At 40.5% G+C, this 22,860-nt stretch overlaps 1 long non-coding RNA gene across 2 annotated transcripts in view; it reads right to left on the bottom strand.

Annotated features, from left to right (window-relative positions):
• Positions 1–17,638: 17,638 nt before the first annotated feature.
• The window catches only part of LOC128091276 (uncharacterized), a 72,835-nt gene continuing 67,613 nt past the window's right edge, over positions 17,639–22,860 (bottom strand). Inside the window, exons 3-5 of one of the 2 annotated variants that reach the window (XR_008211326.1) lie at positions 22,014–22,107; positions 19,542–21,522; positions 17,639–18,970 (exon numbers count right to left, since the gene is read on the bottom strand). This is a non-coding gene — a long non-coding RNA (uncharacterized LOC128091276). Of the gene's footprint in view, positions 18,971–19,541; positions 21,523–22,013; positions 22,108–22,860 lie in introns of those variants that run through there. The other variant, XR_008211325.1, reaches the window with a different exon arrangement.

Here is a 22,860-nt window from a genome sequence, read left to right as displayed (position 1 = left end):
TTTCTCACCTCAGTTGAGACAGCAGAGCTGTACACTGGCAGTACGTAAAAAAATTACAAGAGAACTTTCACTGTTCTCCATAGAGGAATATAATGATACAAGAGAGGAAAAAGACTCAAAATGTTACTCTTCTACTTGTCAGTTTGCATCTTTCTCCCCAATTCTGAAGACTGTCATTAACAAATGATCCATTTCAGTAATTCAGTAAACTATTTCAGTAATTTGAGAAATTTTGGATGCATAGAGAGCTTCCTACAGACTACAGTGCTACAGGAATGTTTTGAGGGGAATGTTGTAAGAGCAGGATTAGCTCTTAGGAAATTCCAGCATTCCCTTCTGCTCTCAGAGGGGAAGAGAGAACACAAGTAGCAGAAGCACCTCAGACTATTAGGGTGGATTTGCTGCTCTGGAATGAGATCACACAAATGGCTGGAAGAGGTCATCCATCCCGACATTGTCCTTTCCACATGTTGTCCTTTCCAGCACTCAGAGGGATTGGTTATTGTATCTTCTGGGGAAAAAAAGAAAAAAAAAAGACCTTCCCAACCCAGAAAAAAAAAAAGACTTTTACAGACTAAGGACTAAGGTATTAGTGTCACACACAATTGTTTTTTCATTCTGTTTATTGTCTTAAATATTATTACCAAGCATTGTAGCTTATCCTTTTATAGGATACTTTTAGGAATACTTTGTCCTTTTTTTTCTGCTTTTTTTGTTAGGAAAAGAAGAGTTAATATTTGCTATAAAGATGATCAATGTCCAGACAGCAGGATACAAAAGTGGCATTGCTGGTGTTTCTGTTTATGTTTTTAATCTGATGAATGAATATTTTTTTGTTGATATTTTTCTACTTTTTCAGACTGCACCGCATTAAGTTATAGCCCTGCTATGGGTGATGTGAAAGCATGGGATAACAAGGACCTCTGAGTTAGCTTTTCCCCTGCTGAAAGTTGATATTTTATTTTTGCATTTCATTTTCTACATCTTTACTTTTTTGAGCACAAGAACTGCCCTCCTGCCTTAAAGTGATTGAGCTTGTGCTTACAGCCTCTTCTGCAGTCCTTTGTCAGACCTTGGGAAGTCCAATTCCCAGCTACTCATTTATCTGCTCTTTTACTAACGCACCACATACTTTGAACAAGGAGCTACAGTTTTCTATTGCAGGAATCTTGTTGAGATGTCCTTACTATATTAGGTTTCTCTTTGTGTTTCATATTGCCAAATGTAATTACAGTTTAAATTAAGTTGCTCCTGAAGAAAAATTCACTACATTTACCTAAGATTATTCACTTGGTCTGTTTTAAAAGAAGAATATATACTTGCTGCTTTTCAGTTCTTTGAGTGAGATATATATTTTTGGTTTAAAACCTGATATTTGTGACATTTTTGGTAGGAACTTTAAAAGCCCCTTTGTTACTAAACTTCCTCAAAATGCAGAACAACAAGATAAAGCCAACAGCTCTTACACACTGTTACTTCATTCAGCAGTTTGTTGTAACATTTTCTCTTCCAGTGCCTAAAGCCTCTTCAGTCTCTCATGTTTCTTGTATCTAGACAAGATCAGGAGAGCGGGGAAACGAAGGTGAAAGTGAATGTAGGCCCCAATTTTATAACTGAGAAACAAAAAGAACCTTTGCAATTAATACCTTTCAGGTAAATTTCTGAATTTCTTAAGTTAAAGGGAGCTTTGCTAATGACTTTAGCGAAGACAGATTTTGAATTTTCTTTTCCTGCCCTCTTACTCTGTCCAGAATGTCTTTCTGGATTGAGACTTTAAGTTTTTTTTTTTCTTCTTTGAGGCAATGGGGAAAAATAAACTTTAGCTAGTTAGTACACATAATATGGGGCCATGAGAATGTCTTCCAGGCCCTGCATGATAAAAGCAGCAAATGAAGACACAGACCTTCAAGCCTCCAGCTTTGACCTTCAGCCTGTGATTTGCACCATAAATACCCTTAAATCAACAGTTCAGTGCATCACTAGCAGATTACTAATCAGCTGTCATCCAGTGACCGTCTACCTCTGCTAAACTGGATTCTGTGGGAGAGGTGCAGCAGCATCTGTTGCAGTAAGCAGGAAAGCACACTGCTTAGTAATTTGCTCAGAGAAGCCCATTAGTGGCAGACTCCCCAGCAGCACAGTAGTGTTTTCCCATCGTGACTCTTGCTCCTAGGGAGCACCACGTGTCAAATGCATCCTTTTGCCTTGAAATGCGTTTAAGTACTTTGTTGTGTGTTAGAAAAGAAGTATCACAGGAATATTTTTAATGAAATGCACTTCATCGTATTTAGTGTTTTTGCTTCCTGAGTGACTGCTGCTCTAAGGTCAAATGATGGCAATTTGACAGGAGCTACTTAAATGTACATGTAGAATATACAGAATAAGGCCAATCTTCATTCATCGGACTATCTCCAAAGTAGCTAATCTGCTTTTTCACCCACTTCACAAGCTGCAACTTACTTTAATTAAAAGGCACTATGAGATGGGATTCTGAATCTGAAGTTAACTGCTCTTGTTTCAAAAGCAGTCACTCAGAACAAATGAGTAACCTATAGAAAACCTGGAAACCAGTGTTTATACAGATCATGTCTGATTCTTTAACAATGTCCTGTGTTTCCTATAGATACTCAAAATTAAAAAGAAATGTGCTCTGCTTTCATATTCATTTTATTTGCTCATTATAAGAAAATGATCTGACTTTTTACAGCTGTTTTTGGGGGTCCTATTTGTCACTATTCCCTTTATTAAATTCAGTATTGTCACATCTAACAGGTATCCACTGTTCCCACTTAAGTGTCTGAGCAGTTACTTAAGTCTTGACTTAATCACATTCAACTAAATTAATTTCTATTAAAGGTAATGGAATCAACAGGGAGGTGAATTGGACCTACTTGTTTCATCCAGTTTCCTCTGCTGCCTCTGTCAGTTCCTCAGCTTCTATCATTGGTTGTTTACATTCAGCAGCTACGAGAGTCGTAATCACAGAATCAGAGGATAGCTGAAATACTGGCAAACATTGACAGGGCAGGCAAAAGTGATGGGCCCATAGGCAAATAAAGTCTGCACTTAATTTTAAAACAAAGCCATCAGTAGATGCCTGTCTGAGGTGGCATGTGCTCAGCCTTTTTCAATATCTGAAAAGGATCAAACTTCTGGGAACATGCACAATAATTCAATTGTCATTTAATAAGACATGAATATTGTTCAGCTCATAATTTTGTGAAGGAATACCTTACAGCTACCATGCAGATACATTACTGGGTTAATTCTGGAAACTGCACACTTTCTTCATTCCCTACTTGTTTATAGCTGAATAGATGGGATCAACTGAAAAACAAAACAAAATCATAGAGAAAGTAATTGGGATTTAACAGTGTCTGCCAAATTCAGTTAGATTTTCCTCCCATAGGCCAGCTGTATGGCTAAAACATAATAAACTCTTCACCTGCACAGGAAAGATTTATACTTTGAAGTGATCCTTCGTTACATGGTGCTTCTCAGGTTTCTTTTTGAGCTGTGGTTACTGTGCTGTGCATAACACCACCATAAAAAAAAAAAAAAAAGTTATAACAGACACAATGCAAGTATTGTTGTTTCCTTAAGTATTTTGAGCTTCTGAGAATTCTGAAGGAAATGGGAATTTGTCTTAAGGAAAGCATATGTTTTTTTTCTGGTACTTTCATAAGCTCCCAAAGAAAGACAGTGGTGTCAGAACTGACTGTTCAGATAGGCTCCATCTGAAGCACGATCAGAATCTGACTCAGAGTTCTTCAGGATGCTGAATTGTGCTATCTGAGAAAATAGACACCACAGTATTTCAGTGTAGATGGGCTTTTGAATCATTCTGTTAAACTAAACTAAATTCATCTGCAGCCACTTGTATCCTAGTTAGCTCAGCTAAGCTAAGAAGACAAATCTGGATACAAACTTCAGTGATCAGTCAATTTGTTGGATTTTCTAACTGTGATCAGTTTAAATCTCATCTTCATCAGCTGACAGGAAAGTCGGAGCAAGTAAGCTAAGGTGTTAATTCACAGCTCTCTAGCTGCTGTGTCTTTGTCTTCTTCATTAACACTCCATGACTCTGACGGCATTCCCTATTCCACTCTGCAGGAATTATCTTGTATAGCTGAGTTCTAATTTACCAACTGAAACTTGCTTGTATTCTGCAGGTGAGATTCATTTCTATTCTCCCATTAGCAATAAGTGGGCAGAAAAGTCATCAAGGTTTACATGGAGCATCTTTATAGTGCTGGTGCTAACAAAGCTGAAGTGTCTGAGTTGGGTGTTGTATAATTCTGTGATCTTAAAAGGGCTTTTCTACCATGCTTTATGCAAGTTCTCTCACTATTTTCATGTTAGGGAACTAAATTTTATTTTAACAAGTGATTTTTATAAGTAAAATAATAGAAATTTTTCCAAGTGTTATAGAAACGGATCTACCTGTGCAGTTCAGGGGCCTTGAGTATTTCTGTTTGCAATCAACAACATGTTTTCTTCTTATATTAGCATCTAGAAGTGCAAAATCTGAACACGCTGGTGAAGCCATTCTTTGTTTTGCCCAGCACTGAGAAAAATAACTTTGATGCACCCGCTGGAATTAACATAACCACACTTATGAGAGAAAAAAACAAAAGACTCTGACAACTCTAGCCAACACTAGCTGGGTAACCATCCCTCTCCCAGCTGGCCCAAACGTAGGCTCTCCACCTCCCTTCTTGTAACTGGGCTGACTCATACACAGGCAGGAGTAGACGGTATGTTCTATAAAATGGTGGCAAGTAACTATCTAAAAGACAGCAAAGAATTTTGGCTAATAACCTCCTTTCAAATTAAGTAAGTGAAAATGCATATGCTGAACAAAAATCTTAAAGAATTTTTCCCCACTGTGGGCAATTCAGAGTAGACGTGGCATAGCAAACAATGCATGTGTATTGCCTGTCATAATTCTTTTCTAACAGTCATGTCTGTAGTTTACTACTGGCTCATATTCAAGCAGGTACAGAAATATGATTAATTCTAAGAGGAAATATCAGGGGCTTCATATTTCAGTTGTGTTTTAAGTGACAAGTGAAAAAGAAAAAGAAAAAAAGCATTAGGTGTTAAACCACACCTGAGGTAGAATATAGGCTCTGCTACCTTTTAAGCAGACCTTCCTGATATGTCTTTAAGTATGAAATACTGAGCTACTGGTGTGCATAGATTTATTTTTCCAGCCTGAGATGGATTATTTTCAGTGTAGGTGAGGGAAGAATTTGTCCTGTTCTGCTTTCTCCTTTCACTGACCTGCTGCTCTTTGGGTTTCATGTTTTAGGATTTCTCAGAGAATTGTATGCCAGTACAGAAAAAAGGAATGGAATGGGTTGCTTTCTTTTATAAATTGGGTTGGCAGTGGATCTGCTGCTTTAATTCCTGTACTGGAAGAAAAAGGCAGTGCTTATTGCCCAAGAAGAAAATTGCTACATCTTCACACAGCCAAATGCCTAGCTGCTCCCCAGCAAATGCCAAGGAAATAGCTGCTAGTCTGGGAAGCTAGTATGGTAGCTACTCTGGGAAGAGAGATTCTCTCCTCACAGAGGCAATCACGACGTCTACTTTCTTCACTGCAGCAGCAAGGGTTAAACCCTCAGCTGCCGAGTTTTGCCAGCACAGGTGAGATGCTTTGTTCTCTTTCTTAGGGTGGTAGGGTCCAATCTTTCCTACGTGCTGGGAAGCACTGGGACAGTCCAGTGTCAGCAATGCATGTTTCTAAGAATTCAGCACGCTTATATGCATACTGTTTAGATGATATCTTCATTGTTTTTCCAGTTGTGTCTGCTTCTTGTATTTTAAACCCAAAGCGGTGTGAGGATTAATGTAAGTGGAATGTGCGTACTGGAACACGGCCTATTTGTTACAGGAAACTATTGTCACGCATTGCTGACGAGCTGACATAGACTCAATTGTCTGAATTGCAGTGTAAAAAGAAAAACTTACATTTGAGGAAATATAAACCATTTATCAATTGCTAATCTTCAGGTTGTTTTCTTAATGTCAGTGAGAAACAATAATTTGGTGACAGAGGAGCTGCTTTTTGTCATAAGTAGTGAGTCACCACTAATACCAGGTGGGTTTTGTTCAGAAAATAACTTTTTCCTTGGCCATAGCCATTTACAATGCTAAATAAGAGGAGAAGCACCAACAAAAGGCATTCCGGTCTCAGTGAATTTTGTGGCACAATGGTGTAGACTTCAGCTGATACTGGAATTGGTTTAAAAAACAAAACTGCTCACTTCTGTTCTCCTTGTCTCCCATTTTCAGGAGTTTCTAGATCCCATTTATGTGCTGGAAGTAAAATGGTAGTAAAATGGTAGGGAGCCAGGTCACAACTTTTGCTTTAAAACAAGACAGGATCTAGCTCATTCTCTCATTCAGAGATGCCCTTTTAAACAAAAATATAAGTTTATTAGTAGGGCAGAAGTTACCACATTGAATTACTTCACACATTTTCTTTTAGGGGATACCAGAATTACTGAGAATTCAATTCATATTTAGATTCATTAAAGCTAAGAGAATTTGTCTGCCATTGGCACGACTGATCCCTGAGTGTCCAGGATGTGAATAGGAGAGAGGCTATGGGAACATCAGGGGTGACTGTGAAAGAGCACCTTCTACTAAGCATGTTGCAGTCCTTGGATAAACCTGATAATTCCAGCATCCGAAAAATAGTTGTGTGAATGTTTCCAATCACTTCCAGCATTTTTGGCAGTATCAATCAAGTGGCATGCTTAAGAAATCAAGAAAACATCTTTATCCAAGCAATTTTTCCCATTTCAGTTTTGGTTCAGATCTTCCTCAGATTCAGCAGTGGCATAATAACCTTATGTCAATTGTTAGGAAAGTTGGAAAAGTTAAACCAGGGTGAATATGGCCTTTTTGTTTGTTCTATCTGTACTTTTTGTACTCTAAAGCCCAGGGTGACACTTGATATTGTATTTAGTCAAAGCCTTTCAAGCAGTGCTCTCTGTATCAGATTAATGATGCTCTGAGCAACATCGGCAGCAAATCAACCAAATCAATACACATACAATAGTTCAGGTGGCTTTTTGTCAAAAGAATGAAGGACTTGCTGTGACAACAACACCAGAGAGATAGAAATATGTGGGCAGATGGCAGGAGGGCCTCATTAGGACAAGTGAACAGACTGAACCGGTGTCATCTCACATGGCATGTGACCTGAGTTTGGCTCTGAGTTCTTTCCTTCCTTTTGCATGGCTCTTTGTTCATTGTCTTCCAGCAGTGATTGATGTTTGAAATCCATATGTTGCTGCTGCTTACAGACCCTTAGCACCAGAGGAAAGCAACTTGAGCTCTAGATACACTTCAAAAGCAGAAAGACATAATATCTATCTTGGGACAGCCATTTAGGCTCATTTTTTTAATGAAATAAAGCTCCTGAGAACATGACAGTTGCCTAACTTTGAGCAGCCATAGCATTCCCTTCCTTCTGATGGCTCACCTGGCTTATCTGGGTCCTTTGCAGGACCTTCCATTGAGCAGGCTGCCCATCTCAGTATCTCAGTAAGTATAAACTGAGGTGTGAAAGACTAAAAAAAAGTAGGAAAGGGAGGAAAATAGGAAGAAATAAACCTGCCCGTTTTTTCTTATATGTTTGAGTCAGAAGAGAAGGCAGGACTATCTCCAGTGTTGAAGTTGGCAGGATCAGAGCACAGGCCTTTCAGAGACACTGTGGGGAGGTAGTTGTTACACATGCTCAACTGTCTTTTGTGTTCCATTTCTTGATTAGTTTATCTGGTTTTATAATGCAGGAAGATCAAAAGGCACATAGACCTTTTTATGAAAGACAGCCAGGAGAAAGTGCAATTGCAGAGATACCTGTTAACGTCTACCAGGTGACTGAACTCTGTGAGGCTGGGCTGGCTTCTAACTGGGCTGGGGCCCAGCTACACCGAGTCCTTGAACACCAGGAAAGGCCAGATATACAGAAAGTGGAATTTCTTTTCTATGCTTCTTGTCCCAGGGTAGCTGAGAGACAGCTGAAAGCATGCATGCTGTTTCCTCAGAGCCTGCAGGAGGAGCTGATTGCTTAAGATGCAGCATGGATGAGGAAAGGACTTGCCTTCCTGTTCTGCAGTACTTTTCCTGACATATAGAGCGACGCTTCCATAATGTTCTTATGTTTTATAACACATATTAACACCAGAATCGAAGCCAAGTGCCCAGGCAATTAATTCCTGAATTGCCCATAAGTTTTAAGTCATGTATGCCAATCATTAAATATGTTAGGAGCAGAGAAAGTGGTTTTTGCCTGGTGTCTCTCTACCTCACCTACTCTGTTCAGCAGAGAGGAAGCACACCTTTCTGCACGTGCCTGTGTGAGCACAGACCCTGCTGCTGGCATTGCCACCAGGCTGTGCCATGCTGTCTGCCTTGCTGTGCTGGGCAGTCTGCATGGTGAGCTGCTGGCAACTGCTCCCTGCAAAGCTCCAGTTATGAGAGAGGAGGTGCGTGGAACTGAACCCCCCATTTAACCAATATTTCTATTCCAGGACTTACCCATAGAACTCTGTTAAATCACACAAACCTTGTGGTGGGTCCAGACTTCTTTTACAATCTAATTTCCTCATGCTGTTAAGACAATGCCAGTCCCTGGCCACGCTTGCTTTACGTAACTTCAAGGGCTCCAGCAACTTAAGCAAACAAGGAAAACCGCAATCAAAGGGTAAAACATGCTACTCCTTGCTTGGGCTTCTCTCTCCAATTTTTTTTTTTTTTCTTTCTGGTGAAGGTGCCCAGTTGCTTTTTAATTATCTTACTGTGATTAGCCTTTGCTGGGCCTGATGTATGATAATGAACTGGAACTTAAACCTAACAGCCTGAGGCTGCTGCGTGACTGTGTAGAGTGGTAGCACCTCCCAATCTGCTTGCAGGGCACACGAGAGAACCTCTGTACCAAAGCTGGTGGGCTTAAACAATTCTTGGTGTTTCCTGTCAACAAATACCAGATGTCCTGCAGTGTGTTTCATGGCCCTGACAGCCATGTGTGCCGGCTTCACCATGTGAGGCCACTGTGCTTGTGAGACTCCTTTGGGCTGTGATTTGGTTCAGTGGTTAATTCCACCCTGGGCTCCCTGACAGACTTCAAGATACAGCTCTCTATCAGCTTACAAGATAAACATGCTGTACACGAGCCATCTGTAATACCTAGACCACCATTCATCCATCCCAGCAATTCATAGTGAGTAGGAAAAACCAGAGGACAGTATATATGCAGGTAATGAATTTGAGCTCCTTCAGGAGCCAGGCAGGGGGGAGTGGGTATTCTTCCAGAATAACAGAAGGGTTGAGGTTGGCAGGGACCTCTCAAGACACGTGGTCCAACTCCTTACTCAGGCAAGGCTGCCCAGAGCAGGTTGCCCAGGACCGTATGCAAAGAGCTTTTGAAGTTCGCCAAATAGGGAGACTCCAAATTCTCCAGATCACATCTTTTCCTGCTGGTCGGGGGAGCCACAGCAAAGTGGGGTGGTAACAATCCAGCTCAAAGCTTGTAAAGCTTGTGTCCCTGGAGAGAGTTGTCACTATTAAAATGCACACTCATAGCCCAGTAGGAAACTAAAATAGTTAATGGTGAAAAATTAGGGTGTTTTTAAAATTTCATTTAAAACTCTAGGGGAGCCTATAATGGTCTAAATGGACTGTTTAAGAGAAAAGCCTCATGCTTTCCTCTTTTTTTGTGTGTGCTTTCATTTACTGTGTGTAGCTGCCATTATCCATAAACCAAAACTTACAACTCTGTTACAACAGGAGAAAAGAACACTTTATTGTCTGCTGTTGGCAGATCACCCAAGGTCCCCTCCCAACTTAACAAGCTTTAAGCTTCAATAAGACACAAGACACTTCAGAAAAAAACATCGCCACAAGGCTAATGATGACAACAGCTGCCAGCAAACTTTCCACTGCAAGCAAGTAAAGACTTGAAACAAATTTTAGCTCAAGTTTTTGTTTTAGTAGCATCAGTGACATGTCTGTGCCGGCAAAAGCTCAGATTGCATTCCTTAACACTAGGACTGTAGACCTATCTCCTGGAGTCATTGCATTGCGGCAACCTGGTAATCATGGGCAGAGTTGTGAAGCTTTTAATAAATCTGACCTTTTTCTTCTTTTAAAGAAAGGTATTTACACTCCTAAAGGACAGTGGGGCAAGTCACTGGAGGATATAAATGAGAATTTCTGCATGCCCGAGAAAGTTCAGGTGTCTTCTGTGTTTGGAGGTGAACAAGAGGAAGAGAGCGTGGGTCTCATCAAAGCCAGAGAGCCAATAACTTTGTAATTCTATTTACTTTTCCGATAGTGATATTCTTCTAAGCAAGTAATTTAAAGCCCAGTCTACACTGGTGTCCTTATATATGTGAGTAAGAACACCATACAGTAGTTGACATCTCACCTCGAGCCTTTCTTCTTCATTTTTTCTTATCTATGATGCAGTGCCAATTTTTCTTGTACATCTCTTTCAACTAGAAGGATCATTAGGTTTCTCTATACAGAAAGCCTTGAATGTAACTGGATGAAAATAACATCCAAACCTTGGTAAACATAAAATGCTTGAACAGCATAACTGCAAGATAGTACAACAGGGATAGTGAATACTATTTGGTAGGAAGAAGTGTTCACACTTTTCATCACTCTCAGTGTTATCATTTTGCTCGGCATCTTCAAGAACTGCAAAGAAATTATGAACTAAAGTAGTACAGAAAGCCCACTTGTCATCCTATCTTTTCCATCTTATGAAAAGCATGACCTTTAAATGGGAAGTACAAAGGTGTAATTAACCACTGGGCAAAAATGACACTAGAAAATAGCACTAGTTTAAGCAAATCTACTTCCCATGCCACAGTCATGAACTTTTACATATTGCCTTTCTGACTGAAGTGTATCAGTGCTGAATGCAACCTAACACAGAGGTAGAGATTGCAATTGGTCTAAGAAGAATCAGGAATTTCTGGGCCAAGTAGGTGCTTCTCCTTTCTCTGGTGGAGCACAAGCCAGAAAACTGCCTGAAACTAAATGTACTTTATCTGTATGTCTGCAGGCCCTGAAATATAGTTCAGCAACCTGCTTAACTTACAGTGTCTTGCTGCGGACACCAACCTTCTTAGAAGGCTTTTGGGCTGCGTTGCTTATGTCAAAAATGTAATGTTGCTACATGGTGATAAGAGGCTGGGTTTACACAGCCTATGGGTTGGCGTGCGCTTGAATCTGGGCTAAGAGATAGTGTAGCTTCAAATCTCTGCTTGTCTGAAACTCCTGTATTTTGGGTGTTAATGTTCAGATTGTGTGGACATGAAAAGAATTGGAGATTAAGCTTGTGCTGGAACCCAAGCTTGAAATGCAGTCTAGAAGTAATTGTGGTTGTCTCCATAGCCATGCAGATGACAGTGCAAACTTCTGTTACTGAAGCTGCACTGGAGCATTGCGATTTGATCTTCTGCTTTTTCTTCATTTATTGTGTATTTGCTTATTTACTACATATTTATTACTAGGATAATATAGCTTGGCCTTTGTATCCTGTACTGAATTTATATTGTATGAGGTTAGGAAAGCAGGTTTTAAAGAAAACTTAAACCAAGAATGTTGAGTCACAAAGTGATCATAAACACCAAACCTCATGTTGCTATTTTTAGAGTGAATTTTCAGACCATAAATGTACCATAAAGATACAGTTTGCAGCTGGCCAATAAACAGAACAGAACAGAACAAGTAAAACACTCTACAAAAATATAGACCTTCTAAGGGGCTTCTGCAACGATGATTTATATTAGTGGCCCTATCAGCAGCATGCAAAGAATGGTGCAGAAAAAAAAAATGAAGTGTTGTAAAGGAGTTTGAAGTGACTGAAGTAAAAAAAATGCAGGCTGTGGAAAGTAAAGAATGTCAGATTTGAGAATTTCTTCTGAATACATTGTATAGAAATCTGCATATTAAATTGGCACAGAATCCTCATCTGTATTTCAGGGATGTAGTCCTGGCTACTTATATACAAAACATTTGTTTGCTTTGATAATTTAGGGCATATTTCTTAATTTCTTTTAGAATTGAACAAGAGCAAATTTCTATGCTTTTTCTTCAAGATAGAACACCCACTTTTGGCCTAAATTAAATGAACTTGCCTTGATTTATCGTTTATTTATTTTCTATGGGACGTGTTGTGGTATTAATTTAGGCAGGGCTCTCCTCATTGTTTTCACTGGGGAGTTCTGCTTAAAATACAGCTCTAGCTTACACCATCCCAATGATGGTCTTGGAGGGAGTAATCAGATCTGAAGGAAGAGACTACCTGATTTTGGAAATCTGTTACTTTTTATGCACGCTCAACTTAAAAAACATCAAAAAGAACAAAGAGAGAGATTTTGGTTTGAATTCTGCCACACAAAAGCAGAATTCCTTTTTTTTTTTTTTTTTTTTTTTTTTTTGGGTTTTTTTTGTTTAGAAGGGAGATTCATGTGGAAGAAAAAAAAAAAAGGAGGAGGCAAAAAAAAGAAAAAAAGAAAAAAGCCCCTGGATTGCATCCTCCCACGAGGATATTTAATTTAATAAAGGAGCCTCCTCGGGATTGCTCCACTCTTGCTCAGGCGCCTCGGGGAGAGGATTCTTCCTCGTGAGGGGGAGGATCTTGGCCAGGCATGAGGGAGACGCTGAGGCTGGGTGTTAGGGAGTGGATTTGTCCCTGAGGGCAACGTTCCCCTTTCCAAACAGCTGTATGGATCTCTGATGCAAATTCTGTGTTCATTATGAGTGCGACAGGATTTGTTTTTAGGTAGATCAACAGTTTTGCAGTTATTTCTGATTTTTTTTATTGTGAGCTTGGTCTGCTTTCTTCTCCCTTCTGCTTGGTCTGGCACCTTGCACAGCTGCCTGTGTTCTGTCCTGGTGCTCACCTGCAAGCCCTCCATCCTTGCCCCCAGCAGTAGCATGCCTGATGGTGATAGTGCAAATGAATTGTTGGCAGATTTCCCAAGGGTCGTCTAAACTCTGACTTCAGTGAACCACTGGTGGTGATCCCAGGAAGGACAGTGGAGACCACCACACTCCTTTCAGCACGGATCAGAAGTCTCTGCCCATAGATGGGATGGGGGAGTGGTTTTGCTGGAGGCTGCCCCAGCACCAGTCCTGGGCCAAAAGGGTCTCTCCCTTGTCACATTACTGGCCTGACCCTGTTGCAGCATCAGTTTACATGCTCAGAAGCAAAAGTAACCCCTAAAAAGTTAAAGTTGTTTTAGGTTGACACTTTTGATGCCAGCCTCAACATGAGTAAGACTGAGATGAATCCCTCAGTCTTTCCTGCAGCATGAAATTCTTACAAATGTAAAGTGGATGCCTGCTTTTGAAAAACTCGGTGTTTACCTGTTTCACAGTGTCTCCAGCCCGGGAATGGCAGCTGTCCAGGAAATGGCAAGGAGTCATCTATAGTTTTACATACACAGACAATGCTCTTTTCTGTGGAGGAATACTCTATAGAAGTAAAATCAGAGATTATTTGTTTAAAGAACATTTCAGGTCAAACAAGCTAAGAATGGGGTCTGGAATGAGCAGGTCTGCAGCTTGGAAGAAAAACCTTGCTAGCCAGCCTGTGTGCTCATGCAACATGAGATACCATCCTGACCTTTGGTGAGGTGGGAGAATACATGGATGTACTATATGGGTCTTTCGATCATTGTAGCTCCCATCGCAGTTCCTCTGGTTTGTCCTGCTTAGATCACTCTTCTTGAGGAAGAGCAAATGCTGTCTCGAAAACAAAGCACCACCAGATGGCGCTGGAAGCATTGAGTAACCGCGGTGCCCCCCAAAACGCAGTGCCTCCAGTGCCACCTAGTGCAACCTGCGGGCTCCTGCCTCAGGCCAGGGGGGGACCCGCTCTGAGATGGGGACTGAGTCTGCGGGAAGGATTCCAGCGTGGCGATATTTTGCTGTAATACATGTAGCATGCATATATATTTATGTAGCATGTATGCATATATGTATTATATGTATGTATTATATGTGTTATAGCTGTAGCCATTGCGCTCTCTGTGCTGCCCTTCAACCTGTGACAGTGAAGCTAGGGAATGATTGTAGATGATACTTATCAAGGATTCATTTTGAGTAACAAATCCCCAGTTCTTTCTGTTTTGCTGCTGAGCTTGCAAATACTCCCTGGCAATCTCTGCTGTTCATCACAGGAGAAAAAAATTAAAGCAAATGAACATCAAAGTAGTAGTGAGAGCAGAAGGACTGGCAGTTTCCACATTAGACTATCCCATGTAAAATAATAATAATAATTAAAAAAAAAAAAAAAAAAAAAAAAAAAAAAAAAAAAAAAAAAAAAAAACCAAAAAAACAAAACCGGCTTCGTTTTATCTCAGAATGGATGGGACTTACTCATCCCTCCCCAGCTGCCTGCTTTACACAGTCCTTCAGCTTGCCTGAGCACGCATGTTCTCTGAGTGGGAACATCCCATCCTGCCAGTTCTTTTTCTTCCAAAGAAGAAGAGCTAACACTAACACTCTTCTCTTTCAGATCTATGATTTTCTACGCTATGATTTTCTACATTTGGTGGCTTTATTGCACACCAAATACTTGCTTTTTCTAACAGAGTGAAAACCTTCCTAATAGTTGAAGCAGGCTAATTGTAATTAATTAATACAACAAATGCTTACAGGCACTACCTATTAAGTCATTATTTTGCATAGCAACCTATTGGTCTTATGATGTTGTTCTCCTGCCCGTGCCAGCTCTCTACTCCTACCATGGATCACAATCATTTACCCACAAGCAATAAGCAAATATGGGCGTTGGTTGCATTTTCAGGCATTTTTTTCACCTCGGAGTGGTTGTGTTCTGTTTTCTCTGCAAAGGACACCTGAGCCACCTAGAGGGCCAAGGGCAAGGAGAGGAACAGGTTTTCATGACCAACCGAAGTGCCTAAGGGGACTGTTAGCACAGATGGAGCCAGGGCATGCGTAAGACCCAGCAAGAGTCTCTGGAGACAGCTTGGCTATCTCTTACACTGAATTTTGAGAGCTTAACAGAGTGAGGAATACAATTCCTAATTAAATAATCTTGAAAAAGATTGAGAGAAGTAAGTCTTGCCACCATACTTTTTCTCTTTGCTCTATAATTAATACACCTTTTTTGGCCACTGATGTCAAAGGCAAGTGCTACATGCAGGTCTCAGGCCTGGATTAGGACAAGACAGTGACAACCACCGCAGTTCCTCTAGCTTGAGTGGAACTTGAGTGGAACAAGTTCTCACAGTTAAATGTGTACGTGAGAGTTAGGCTCTTCTGTACAGAGAGGTCTCCTGCATTTTGCTGAGTGGAGGCCTGGGACACATGTGGGCCTGGACTCGCCTGTAACATAAGGACACCCAGTAGAACACAAACATGACTAAGAATGCATTCCCTTGAAGACACTTGGAACGGCTACTTGTGCCTGCAGTAAGATTGTCTGATGCTTCCCAGTGAGAAAATGGGGGCAGAGTAAGTAGGAACAGATGTGGGGATGGCTAGAGAAGCCAGGGAGAACAAGACCAGCAGAGTTTCCAGCAAGAAAATACATTTTTCTTCTATGATGGAATTGTGCTTTCCAACTTTCATCTTTCATTTGCTGTCTAACAAATAACTTTGAAATGTACTCAGTGAAGATCTCTTTCATATCCCTTCCATGGCTGGGCAGACAATAGTCTTCCACTGTATCACCAAATGCTAAAGTAGATTAGGGCAATCGTAGGCTGTGCTGTGAATCTAAGTTTTTGGGACTTGTTGACTACCCACAAAGCCTTACAGTTCTGTCTCAATCTTTTTTTTTTTTTTTTTTTTATATTTTTTAAGGGAATTAACAACTACATTATTTTTCATGCAAGTCCAGCGCTACGAAGTTACAAAATATTTGAAATAAGTTGTCTGTGTTACATTAATTTTTCTCTTTTTCTCTGTGTCCATGACATTTACATGATTTTTGTCCACAGGGTCCATAGCTATACAGAATGGGTTTTATTCTCAGAACAAATTGACCTTATATCCAACTGATCTCTGGGAAAATGCGGGCGATGGACCCAAAGTTGCAGTCTGAACTACCAAAAAGCTGCAGTTTGCCAGAGTAGTTCTGTTCAAATATTGCTACAGATTTTTAATGCATGCTGCAAGCAAAAGCAATCAAATTCTTACTGGTTTTCATCTCTCTTCTCTTCTGAAACATATAAAACGATGTGGTTTTGCTTATACTTTTTGAACCAGGCAGGTGGTGAATTCCTGAGCAGATTGGATGTTGCCTGAGCCCTCTGCTGTTTGATTTGGCTGATAATTAAAATCTCGGTTAAATTACATGGAAATGTTGTGCTGACTCATTCTTGTCAAGGCCTGTGTAGTCCAGATGGATCAAGCAGCGGGAAGGAGACAGGGGCTTCCCGCCAGATGGGATGTAGTATGTCCTGTGGAGGCTGGCTCATTCTTTGCAGAAGAACGCATGAAGAACAGAGGTGTCCATTTCCGATGACTGGTTTCAAAACCTCAACGTAACATTATGAATTGCTTTTGATTTTTCTTCAGGACCCTTCTGGGGCAGTGGGGCCAACTAGATATTAAGCAGGTGATACTTAATAGATTCCATTTGGTCTTCTTTGTTTTACATTCTTTGCAGACACCAGTTGTGGTTATCTCAGAAAGGATCTTTTGACGCTTCTACATAGAAAGTTGAGTGCTGTCTGAGACTCCCTGGAGAGAGGATAGGATGGGATATCTAAGTTCAGCTGCTTCTCCTAGTCAGGAAAAAAGTCTGTCTTTGAGACCTTGGACTTCAAATTTGCCAAGAGCAGACTTTCCTTAACTCTTTTGAAACCTCTTCCTAAAGAAAGATAGCTGGAAAAGTGCTGAGTTGAGCTGATGACTGGAGCTTTTTGTTTCTTCTGAGCTACCTCTGCATCCTCGGGTAAGCTAATTCTGACTTAAAGTTTCCAAAAATATCCCTAGTTCTGATGAAATTTCATCTTAAGAGCCTGCAAATATATTCCTAATTCTCAGCCAGATGCCATGAGCCAAAGGTTCCAGAAGTGGCCTCCCTATGAAAAAAAAATGAAGCAAAGGTTATGGAAGATAATTGGTGTTACTGACTGAGGTAAACTGTAGTTGCAATATATTTGAACTCTAGTACTTTTTTTTTTTTCCCTGAGGAACATAGCCAAAATTTGTTAATCTCATTTAGTTGTGGAATCTCCTGTGGCAAAGAGGAATTCTTACAAGTCTGGTAATCCTTCCCCCTTGTAGAAGTTTGTCTCACCAGATAAAATACATTTTTGAATTCATTAGATACCTTTAATTTTTAAAGCATACACTAAATTATTGTCAGTGTAGGAAAATAGGAGTTGGCATTGCCTTATCTTGTCCTGGAAGTTCTTAGAGGCCTCATTTACACTCAACACAAACAGCAAATTTTGGCTGTACAGCCTTTACCACTGCTGTGTGGATGTTTTATAAAGCACTTTTTGAAAGTAATATGGCTGTTTGTCTCCTTTCAGTAGTGGATGAAACTGCATTTCAGGCAAACGCTGAGCGAGGAGACATTTTTTTTCTAAGACAGAAATGCTGAAGTCTTCTAGAATGTCAGTCTTCTAGAATACAGACATAAGGGAAAACTGAAGCAGAAGATGCGTCCTCCTGTATCCTTTTAGACATTGTCACTTCTCTTGCTCTTTTCTTAAAGAAAGAAAATTCACATAAAACATGAGAGACTCCCTGAAGATGCTACAATTGAAATCTGTTTATTGTAGCACTTATTTTCTGCTTCAGCTATATCTGCTTAAAGTAGCTTGTCTACTGTGAGCTCCTCTTTTGGCATGACTGTGCTGGGTTTCTATTCCCCACAGTTGTTCTTATAAAAAGAACATGCACCTTGATGATACACGTAGCATCTCATATACAAATCTGCAGATGAGGGAAAACTTAGAGACAGGAGCAAATGCACACAAGATCCTTGGACTTCTAATGTGCTTTCCTTCAGAAGTGTGTATTATTATGGTGCTTTCACTCCTCCAAAACTTTTGAATTTTGAGACTAATGTCGATCTATTTAGTGAAAAAATCCCAACACATTACCTTATTCCTTGCTTGGTGAAAAGTAGTATCTGAAAAGAGCGGAGAGGCCTGCTTTATTTTTCAGCTGAGTGAAAAAAATTGTTAGGAACAAAACATGACTACTGCCATCAGAAAATCTACATCTGAGGGAATAAGAGCTGATAGTGGCCTCAACCACAGAAAGAATTTCAATCAGAGTTTAAATCTTATTAGGTTTAGGATAGTTCAACTACAAGGTAGAAAGCTGCAGGAAACTGGACTTCATTTTCTGCAGTAACTTGTTTTCTTAAATCAGATTGTTTGGGGTTTTCCTCTTTTTTCACTTCCAGAGAGCTTTTGCTGAACTGTGATCCCAAGCTTTGAACTTGCGTCATCTTAATTTTTAACTCCAGCTCCCTTTCTAATAATTTTGTAATACATTGTCAGTGTAAAACCTAATTGCATAAAAAGTGGATAGTGAGCCTGATGGGGTCTGTCTGCTGATGAACTGTAGAGTGTTTCTGTGTGCAGTAAGTACAAGTACTTTTCCAACAACTGATTCCATTTTCCAAACAGCAATGCACGTGCAACTTGTCTAGAGTAAATGGTACGGTTATGACCCCCTTCAGATTTTACTGTAGCTCGCAGAAAAGGATCACACTTGTGAGTTCAATTTATATATTTGTTTAAAGCTCTGAGGATTAACTTTATTTGTGAGCATTGTTATTGTTTATTAAATTACTTATTTGGTTACTATGCAATTTATTTAGCAGTATCTGTTCTCACTGTTGGCTTATAAAACGGAGGAGTATCATTTTGCAAACAGAAACAAATGAAGTTAAAGATTCTTTAGATGTATTTCTTCATTTTGTTGTCTGTGCCATTTCCTAGCAGAGAAAAGAAAGAAGACGGTAAGATTTTTTTCCAGGCTACCACCTGTGGGAATTGCTTGATTTGCTCTCTCTTTCTCTCGTCTTTTTTTTTTAATTCTTTGTAGCCAGTGGATCGGTGTGCTGCTTAGCATGGTAAATCCAGTGCAGACCAGTTCAAATCACTACCCAGCTCAGTGCTGCCATTTAACACTCAAGAAACAAGTTCCTAGCCATCCCCAGAGGAAGCCATGTAGTGAAATTAAGCTGTCCCCAGCCTGAAGAGTTTCTGTAAAATAATGGATATTCCATAATCAGGAAATGGCTGAGCGAAGCAGGCAAATATTTGAAGCCTCGTGAAATTTTGGAGTTAACATGTATATAAAAATCTAATTAATGCTTCCTTTCTAAATTAATTTTCCATCTAATTGGCCAAGCTTTGATTGGGAACTGGAAATGTCATCTGAAATATTTTCTCTCACAAGACTACTCTAAACAGTGCGCTTGTAGCCTCTGATTGTGTTCTTTAGTCTTAGATTTCTTCCTCCAAGGATTTTCAGCCATTATTACTGTTTTGAAACATACCTACCTGGGCAAATATTCACTGGAAGTTCAATGGAAATGGGCTTCATTTTGGGTCAACAAGACAAAACAAATCCCTCCTGGTGCTGGCTACCAATGTGGTGTGCTCTGGGGAAGGATTCAGACAGAGGAATACAAAGCCATAGTTCAGCTCCCAGACTCAGTGAACCATAAACCAGGGACAACCTTGTTTAACGTATCACTGAATCTGATTGATATGTTAATATCATCCGAGTTCAAAGCAACATGTCCTGGCAAGATAAATACTATTTTTTTTTCTTGTAATTTACCATTTCCTTCTTCCGTAAATCCCGCAGATGAAGTAACAATGGAGGGGGGGAAGGGGGCTAGGTCGCCCCGATCATTTTAAAAACTAAGAATGCTTTGGCAAAGTCCCTCTAACCTGTTACTGTAAACATCAGCAGTCCTGTCACTGTCCCAGCCCGTACAAATATGCTGGCGGTGCCCCACCTAGACCAGTGAAATATGTACACAGTTCAGACATACAAGCTAAATCCCCGGTAGCAACAATAAGGAGTAGGAACCCGAGGTCTTTTCCCAGGTTTTATCTTTTGCAGGCATCAGTGCTGAGAGCGTAGTAATGCGGTTACTAAATCCTTCTCGGCCCGAATTCTGCTTCCTCTGTTTGTGTGGCACTTCCTCACAGTGTTGTGGCTGGGGCAGCGGGGCTGGGCCCAACACAATGGTCCTGTGCTCAGATTGTGTCACCTGTGCCTTTTGGTCTCTTGATTTTCGACCTACTACACCTACTTTTGAATAGAAAACTCTGTGGGCAACGGCTTATAAATTGCATTTACTTGACATTAAAAAAATAAATAAAAATATAGCCCTTTGCTGTGTGGTCAGCCACAAGCTCTTTCTCCCATTCAAACCTTTGGCAAAATTCTTCTTCTTTTTTTTTTTTTCTATTGAGACAGGACCAGTGTGCACTCTGCTGCTTGAGAAGCCCCATAGTCATTTGTTGCTTGCTATGTTACTATTTTAGAACTGTGGGAGAGAAGCATTTAGCATAAAGTCCTCCGTGACTGCAAAGACACTGCTGGCACGATTAAGGGCTAGCACACATCTAAAGCCTCCTCCTTGAGCTGGATGTGCAGTTTGAGTGAGGAGAGCTGGGATGAGAAGCCAGGCCACGGCTCAGTTCTCCTAGGCTACTCAGAAAGCTGGAAACAGCTCTTACTCAGCCAGAAGATATTTTACATTGATAGATTTCCAGCTGATTGGGAGACAGGAAAGTTAAATCAGCGCTTTCTGGAGCGCCCACTTAGGTTGTATTGCGAGGTGTTGCAAATAACTGGGGGCTCCACAGCACTGCTCAGGTTTCTCGCTGTCCAGATTTCAGCTGCATTTTGGAATGTATGGAAGGAGTATTAGGTGGTCGGGACAAGGCACTGAGAGGCTTGAGGAAGTTGTAAAGCAGCATGAGGTGCCAAAGGGGTACTTGGGACAATAGTAAGGGCTGGACTTAATCACACACCCATCTGTTCCTAAGTCCCATCTCTGGGCACTTCTCCAGCTGCATGGAGTGCTGTGTGTGAGCTGCTCCTAGGCAGGGCTCAGAATCACAGAATCATGAAACTGTTTGAGCTGGAAGATGACCTTAAAGGTCATTTAGTCCAACCACCCTGCGATGAACAGAGACACCAACAGCTACAGCAGGTTGCTCTGCCCTTTACCCAACGGTGTGCTTCCCAATCAGCGATGGAATATATCCAGAACTTCTATGGCGTCTTCGCCCGGACAGGGAAATGGCCAGGAGGTGGGATTTTCCAGCTGTGCCCTGAGCTGAGTGCACACAGAGTGATGGGCCTTGCACCATCTACCTGCTCAGGAACAAGAGGCTCAGCATGGAGAGCAGCTGGCATCTCTGCTAAGCGGGGCTTCTCCTTAATGCTTGAAGGGTTGTTGAGTTGCTTGCAGCAGGAGGGGCACTGTCCCTTCTTGGAGAGAACTGCAGGCACTTGGTTCTGCCTGGGGAAAATGTAAATAATGACAAATTTCCATTCCACCATCCAAGAAAGGCAGCATCTTTTTATACATTTGGTTTAGTGCATTGCAATATAAACGCTGCTTGGGAACGTTATTGGAAAAGTTATTGTTCTTTCTAAAATGTTAAGTCAGTTTAATGACTAAAAAGTTAATAAGGGTCTTGTTGTCCTTGTTATTCATTTATTATCCAATTACTTCATAAAATTGGATCAAAAATTTTAAATGTATTTTTATGGAATAACAAACACTACAATTAAGTTTTAAAGAGTAGATTGTTTTTAAATTCCTGTGGAGGATATTAAAACTGAATTAAAAATATTAAAAATGGAATCTGAAAATGAACAACAGCATTAGAAGGGAATGAAAACAAGAAAGAAATGAAAACAAGTTAATGACACTGTTGATAGTACACAGGCATGGAAATCTTAACCCTTCTGCCACTGTGGTGGAAAATGTTCCCTCTTCCCACCTTGCCAAGGACGTGGCTTGGCCCTCAAGGACATCCAACCCATTTCATGAGTGCAGGACAAGGCAGAATTACAGCAGGATTCATCAGTCTGGGTCTGCAAACATGAAACAACCATATCAGCCATCATGGGTTTAGTGTATGCAATCATTACTTAGAAATTTAATGCACTTTACAGTTATTTACTTTTCTTTGATGCATACAATAAATCTCTAGTTTAATGGATACAATTCTATACACAGACAATACTTTGTTGAAAAGCTAGTCTGTAAGAAATGGTATAAAATAAACATACAGACATTTCTATGATGAAGTGGAGTCTTCTGAAGTTACTAGGAACCAAAGTCAGAATCCTGCTGTAAGAAGGTTGGTGCCTTCTTGTTGGAGTCTTCTGGTCTTCTTGTTGCCTTCTTCTGGTGGCGGCCTGTTGGTCTCACTCAGCTAATGCATCTTGTTTTGGTTGAGACCTCTGTACTCATCTTGAGTACAGAGGCAGAAAACCTGGTATGGAAATCATACTGCTCGGTTTTCATAATCTGAAAACACCTCAATGTATCCGAGCAAATTATTTGAGATAACGCATTTGATAAGATTGATATTCCCTGCTGTGAAATGTTTGTGAAAAGAGAGAGGTGTTTTTTTTCCCAATATTGAGGGTTGTTGAGTTTGTCTGTGGAACTCTTTGATAATAAGTCATTCGCAAACAACCAGCGGTCTGTGATCAACGGTGGAAATTTGCATTCAGTCAGCATCAGATGATTATATACTTTATGCTGGTTGAAGGGGTACAGATATATAACCATAATGAAGGATGGTTTTTTTACCATGAATTTTAGCTGAGAGTCCATGC

This window comes from Tympanuchus pallidicinctus, unplaced genomic scaffold, assembly GCF_026119805.1.
Source record: "Tympanuchus pallidicinctus isolate F22 unplaced genomic scaffold, pur_lepc_1.0 scaffold5, whole genome shotgun sequence".
Classification (NCBI taxonomy): Eukaryota; Metazoa; Chordata; class Aves; order Galliformes; family Phasianidae; genus Tympanuchus; species Tympanuchus pallidicinctus.
Note: the sequence above shows the minus strand (reverse complement) of the source record. Positions and strands in the feature narration are given on the sequence as shown.